Here is a 7,569-nt window from a genome sequence, read left to right on the forward strand (position 1 = left end):
AGCATGTACAACACCCAACGGAGTAGTCCACACGAGTGCAACGGTCATTATAACAAGTTTACAAGAATGAGTCTGTTTAGTGTCCGGCGGAGTCGCATGCAAGACAGTGATAACAACTAATACAACACATTTCTAACAGTGTATGCACTAAAACAACCGAAATAGTTCAAGTATCTTAGTACAGGTTAAAGCAACATGCATTACAAGTGTTCAAAGAATAGTCTTCCAAATGAATACAATACATGTGTGAAAACATGTTGGCCTGTTAACAGGCTTCTGAATTAAGCGAAAGTTCGAAGACACGTTCGTACACCATACATCACTAACCCCAGTAGTGGGGTGTTGGAGCCACTGCTCTATCCTCAAAGAAAAGACTACAAACTCTCAAGGCTATGTGGGAGGAGCCAAGGTGAAAAGTCACTTTGCACGTACAAATGAGCAATATATATAGCCAAGGGTGAAATTGACCCTTGTGACTCTTCAACTTCCCTCATCACTATTTGACTTACATGACTCTTCAACTTCATATGTGGGTCTCTTGGACTTCCACATTACATTAAATTGATTACAACATGTATGGCCCATAGTAGTGATGTGGCCAAGATGACTCATGACATGACTCGACATGACACTGCTGGTATGTACACGCTGATGCTGGTGTCCATGACAAGTTGTTGTGCTGCTGAGTAGTGAGTGTGCTCTTGGTGTATCATAGTTTCACCTCCGTGTGATAAGGTGTGAGGAGTCTTCAATGGTCTTGGTGTTTGCTTGATGTTACATGTGCATGTGTCCCCTTTTCTCGTACTTGGTATGCTTCATGTGTTCATCCATCTGTGAACAAGTCTCCTAACATGCGCTCCTTGTTCATCCCATTCGTCATCATGCCATGTCTCGTTCATGTACCTGTTTCTGCAATCACTCATGACGAGACGGCATCAAATCCAGAAATTCCCTAGTCTACCATGATGCATCATATTTCGTTTCAGGGTGCAAGTGACCGGGAGGGAGGACAAGGCTCTAAAACTGCACAAAGCACATTTCAGGCCGAGATGCGAGGCTCTAGGGTACTGTCGAAAAAAACTGCACAGAGGTCACAAAGAGGCTGGGTTGAGCAGTTCGGAACAACAGTGATATCTGCGGGATTTGGCTCGGCTAGGAGGTAGAATTGCAAAGTTTTTTCAGGGAAGGCAGTGCCGGCAGCAGGAGGCACTAGCAGTGAAAACTGCGTAATTATCTAAGGGAGGTCGGGATCGAGCTGTGGGAGCCTGCTGATCAGAACTGTGCATTTCTGGTAGGCAATCAAGAAGGACATGACTGCACAGTTTTTGGGCTGAGCGGGGTGCCAGGCAACAGGTGGATTGCCAATGAAAACTACACAATTTTTACGAGTGGAGTGCAGGCCAGCAGGGGGATTGCTTAACAAAATTGTGCAATGTCCAGACATAGTGTAGTGACAGCCACAGGGTGCTAGTCCCTCATGTCTGTGCAATTTCTTCAGGCAGGCACGCTGGACAGCTACTGCGCAGTTTTGGAGATGAGTGTAGCCATGGTTCACTATGTTGAAATTCCGTGACCTTGGGTCTATGTTAGTCTTAAATCACTGACGCTACCAAACCAAGAGTCTTAACCCTAAACTAATTTGCACAGTGGAAAATTCTAAAGCAATAAATCATACATGCACAATATACAAAGTTTTAAACAAAATTGTACAATAATGTACAATCACCAATCTTCGTTATAATAATCGAAACTGATAAATACAACAGTCTATGTTACAAGATACAATGACAAACTTGGTTGCAGCACTTCTTGTCATATCTTGTCATGTCGATCCGTCGCACCCATTATACTCACTAGTAGTGCCTTAGTCCATCAAGGCCACTATACATTGAGACTTCAAGAGGACTGCCCTCTAACACTGTTGCACGTCCTTCTGCACGGTGTACTTGGGTTGATCCAATCTTCTCCTCTGTGCTGTGGCCAATACCCGAGCTCCAATCTGCCAGGCTAGCAGCAACTTTCGTTCATCAAAGTGTTGCAATTTGGCACTATCCTTTACCTGCTCTTTGTCCTTCAAGATAGCTTGTCAAGGGATCCTTTTGGGTAGTCAATCACGCTTCCCTCCACCTGCTCTATGACTCCCAATCTACCATTGTTGGATCTGCACCTAAGAGGATAATTGCACCCCACAATATGTCTTCTACTTGGCTCCAACAATCACCAAAAAATCTGATCCAATTCTGGTCAATACTTTAACCCAACAATCCACAAAAACACCGTTGTCTTCCACGCTTGCACCTGCTGTCACTGCAACTCTGGTTAGGGCACAACCTTCAGCCCTTAACCCTTTAATCAGTCAACCTCCAAGCACCATTTGGACTGTGGCCTTCCTTGGATGGGCTCCTCCACTCACATGCTGCCCCTTCAGCCTCTTGTTCACCTAAAGGCAGGTTGTGGAACAACCTTCGTTGCTGGCTATGGCCTGCAGCCTAGCACAACAACAAGTTGTGGCTTCGGCCCTCCTAAAAAACACAACCAATCAGCCCTTAAAACAACACTATCATGCTCCTATTCTTCTCGGCCTAGACAACCCTTCAAACTAGCCCTAATCCGCACTTAAGATCAGCCCCAAACAACCTTGTCTAGCCCCTAACAATCTGTTGTCACCTACAGCAATTCCACACTGTCTAGGGCAGACTTTCCCATGTTGATCCAAGTCTCCTTCTCACTACGGTTTGGCTCCACTTCTATCCTGAAAAATGAGCCCTAGATAGCCCTCAAACAACCCTTTCTCACCACGTTGTCACCTACAGCAAACAGAGAAACCCACGCTACCTTCTAGCCCTCCTCACACTATCCCTTTGACTCTTCTTCTCCACCGAAAATTTCAGAGCTATCCTTGAGATGTATTGACACCAATGGATGCTAAAATAGCCTCCCATTCGACCTCTTTTTATACTAAAAGGAGCCTCCACGAAATCATATTGAACCAACATGTCTTTTGAATTTCTCACGTCGGCCTGTTTGATAAACTCATGTCGGCCTACATGAAGAAATTCATAATTCATATGTCAACTTCAAAAATTAATATCTCTCAAATGACAACTCAGATTCAGACGATTTTCGATGCGTTGGAATCGTCTTTCCGAGCATTATCATCCTCATCCATCAAATGTCATGTAACCATAGTCGTTCTGCCCCAAAAACACGATTGGTGCCAAAACCTCTTTCTTGGGTTCCAAGCCCACAAGTTGCCCTTATGGCGCTTTGTCCTCCAACCCCTGGGGCTTGGAGTACCTCCCAAGCTACAAAATTCAACACTCCCTCTTAGCGAGGGAGGTACCTCCGTGCCTCGGAAGTACTTCATCTTCATCATCACTGCTCGCAACACTTGCCCAACTCCTATTACTCACAATAGCAGCAATCCCAGAAGCATGAACTATGCCTGCCTCGAAAGTGTCGCTATCACTCGAAGCCTCTTGCGTCTTTTTCTTTTCCTGCAAATCTTTCCATTCCTTCGTGCTAGATGTGGAAGCACCCTTGCTCCCCACTGACCATGCGCTTTTCTAGGGTTGCAGTTTCTCCCTCTCGAACTTGACTCCCTCTGAGTCTACTAACTCCCTCTCAAACTTGACTCCCTCTGAGCCTCTCGATCCTAGACTTTCTCGGAAAAGTGTACCTTCTTATTGGGAACCTGTACCTTCTACTTTGAAGCCTACAACTGCACCTGCACCTGCTCCTCTGGAACTTGGACTTGCCCCTGCTTCTTTATATGATCCTCAGGTTTGCCTGTCAACCTGTAGAGACCATTCTCCCCGACTCCAAGCATAATCCCATTAGACTTAGAGCCTCTAGTCTTGAGTCGTGCCTTCCCATCTTCAAACAAGACCTCAAAACCCTTCCTCTCCATCATCGAGACAGAGAGCACATTATACTTGAGTCCTAGTACAAATAGTACATCCTGGACCCGCAACATACATTCTGTCCCCAACTTGAATGGAACCACACCCGATCCTCCAACTGACTCTTGTCAACCAAAACCATGTTCAACTTTGAGTCCCATTCAGCTAGAGTCTCAAAAACATCCCGTGACCCTGTCATATGCTTCGTTGCACCACTATCCACATACCATCCATCCTCTTTGATAGTACTTTCTGAGAAATGAGAAATTAGTGAAAGGGCATCCTCTTCTTCTTCCATCTTTGCTTGATGGGCTTCCCTTTTTTCTTCTCATCATCTCCTTTCTTCTTCGGACATTTTGACGCATAATGACCCATCTCGCCATAGCGAAAACACTTGATTTTACTCAAGTCCTTTCGCTTACCCTTCATTTTTGCTAAAAGTGCCACATCCTCATCTACCTTCTTGGAAGGATGAAGATCCTCGTCTCGCAACTCTTCCTGAATGAAGTCGTCCCATAGTCTATTCCAGTCTGGCAGCTTCTCCCTCGCAACGATTCCTTTGATGAAGGGTTTCCATTCCTCGGTGAACCCTTTCAAGGAAATCCTTACCATCTCTGCATCTGAAACTTTGACCCCGACGACAACAAGCTCATATCGAACTTGAGATATTCTTGTTAGATACAAAGTTGTTCCTTCACCCTTTATCATCTTGGCGGATTTCAACTTATCCTCCAATACCGACACCTGGTTCTCATTCTTGTTCTGGAACAAATTCTGAGGAGTCATCCACATCTCATGTGCATTGTTTTTCTTGGACACATGAGGTATCAAGGGATCCTTCACACCATCAAGTATGATCAACCTTGCTTTCGTATCCAAGTCTTTCCATATTTCTAGCTCCTTAGGGTCAAATGGCTTCTTGATCTCTTTCTTGGCAAAATCCCAGATCCTATTGACCTGCAAGACCAACTTGATCCTCTCTTTCCAAGTAGTATAGTTGGCCAACCCTTCCAACCTGTCTTCATACCGAAGACCAACCTGCAACTTTGATATTGTGGTGACTCCTTCCACTCACAATGTGACCAACTCCCTCCCACGCTTACTTCGTTGTGAAAACTCTGATTTACTAGCTTTCAAAGTAGCTCAGATATGCTCTGATACCATGTTGAAATTCTGTGACCTTGGGTCTAGGTTAGAGTCTTAAATCACTAACACTACCAAACCAAGAGTCTCAACCATAAACTACTTTGCACAATGGAAAATTCTAAAGCAGTAAATCATACATGCACAATATACACAGTTGTTAAACAAAATTGTATAATAATGTACAATCACAATCTTCGTTATATTAATCCAAATTGATAAATACAACAGTCTATGGTTACAAGATACAATGACAAACTTGGTTGCAACACTTCTTGTCGTATCTTGCCCTGCCAGTCCATCGCACCTGTTCTGCTCACTAGTAGTGCCTTAGTCCATCAAGGCCACTACACATCGAGACTTCCAGAGGGTTGCCCTCTAACATTGTTGCACGTCCTTCTGCATGGTGTACTTGGGCTGATCCAATCAGCTCCTCTGGGCTAGCCAATACACGAGCTCCAATCTGCCAAGCTAGCAACAACTTTCATTCATCAAAGTGTTGCACTTTGGCACCCCCCTTCAGCTGCCCTTTGTCCTTTCGGATAGTCAATCATGCTGCCCTCCACCAGCTCTACAACTCCCAATCTACCACTATTGGATCTGCACCTAAGAGGATAATTGCAACGCACAATATGTCTGCTACTTGGCTCCAACAATCACCAACAAATTTGATCCAATTCTGGTCAATACTTTGAGCCAACACTCCACAAAAACACTGTTGTCTTCCATGCTTGCACGTGCCGTCATTGCAACTCTGGTTAGGGAACAACCTTCAGCCCTTAACCCTTTACACAGTCAGCCTCCAAGCACCTTTTGGACTGCGGTTTTCCTTGGATGGGCTCCTCCACTCACATGCTGCCCCTTCAGCCTCCTGTTCACCTAAACGCAGGCAAGGAATAGCCTTTGTTGCTGGCTATGGCCTGCGACCTAGCACAGCAGCAAGTTGTGGCTTCGACCCTCCTCAAAAACACAACCAATCAGCCCTTAAAACAGCACTGTCATGCTCCTATTCTTCTCGGCCTAGACAGCCCTTCAAACTGGCCCTAATCCGCACTTAAGATCAGCCCCAAACAACCTTGTCTAGCCCCTAACAATCTGTTGTCACCTACAGCAATTCCACGTTGTCTAGGGCAGACTTTCCCACGCTGATCCAAGTCTCCTTCTCACTGCGGTTTGGCTCCACTTCTGTCTTGAAAAATGAGCCCTAGAACAGCCCTTAGATAGCCCTCAAACAGCCCTTTCTCACCACGTTGTCACCTACAGCAAACAGAGAAACCCACGCTGCCTTCTAGCCCTCCTCATGTTGTCCCTTTGACTCTTCTTCTCCACCGAAAATTTCAGAGCTATCCTTGAGATGTATTGACACCAATGGATGTCAAAATAGCCTCCCATTCAACCTTCTTTTATACTAAAAGGAGCCTCCACAAAATCATATTGAACCGACATGTCTTTTGAATTTCTCACGTCAACTTGTTTGATAAACTCATGTCGGCCTACATGAAGAAATTCATAATTCATATATCAACTTCAAAAATTAATATCTCTCATACAACAGCTCAGATTCAGACGATTTTCAATGTGTTGGAATTGTCTTTCCGAGCACTATCATCCTCATCCATCACATGTCGTGTAACAATCATGGTTCTGCCACACACGATTGGTGCCAAAACCCCTTTCTTGGGTTCCAAGCCCACAAGCTACCCTTGTGGTACTTTGTCCTCCAACCCCTGAACCCCTGGAGCTTGGAGTACCTCCTATTATAGCACCATTTACCACTCTTGGTATTTGTGATGCTTGGTTTATGGCCTAGGGAAACCCCTCCTTCTAGACTTGGTCCAAATATATTAAAAACAATGTTTTATTCCCTGTATGCTACTTTGCCTTGAGATGAAAATGTGTACACGCAGGTCAGTCAATACCCAACCCGCCTATATGTGTTAAAACACTTAAAAAAATTAAATTTCCTTAATTATGGGCAGAGTTCACGGGTTTTACCTATTGATTACCTCTTATTGCCCATGGCCCAACTATTTCCCAACTAAAAAACTAATTGGGAAAGGTATAAATACACCTCTATGGGAAGGCCTTAAGGGAGAAGAGATAAAGTTATTATACTGAGATTATCCCTGACTGAGTCTGATGAATCCCTGTGCCTCATGCACTTCTCCAAGCTTCAGGAAACCCTTGTTTTCTTAATAATAGATATTCTCCCTCTTGCTTGAGATATCATGGTGTTGATTATGGAAGAAGATTGTTGAAAGCTGGGATAGAACGAATCCAGAGGACGGTTCCGCTTGGAGCCGAAAGAAAAAGACTCAGGTGAATTCTCTCCATGTTATTTATAGCTTACTGCAATAAAAGAAATGTTGTCTTGTTTCCGAAATTAACTATGTTTATGCATCAAATTGTGTTGTAATTCATATATGAATGTTGTTTTTATGTATGATCAATCATTTGTTTATATGATATAAAGTCAATTTCATGAATATTCTTTACGTATACACTGCTATGTATGTTCGAATTG

The sequence above is a fragment of the Pinus tabuliformis genome, chromosome 9 (genome assembly GCF_031772625.1).
Source record: "Pinus tabuliformis cultivar Carrire ecotype Pingquan chromosome 9, CPIR1, whole genome shotgun sequence".
NCBI lineage: Eukaryota > Viridiplantae > Streptophyta > Pinopsida > Pinales > Pinaceae > Pinus > Pinus tabuliformis.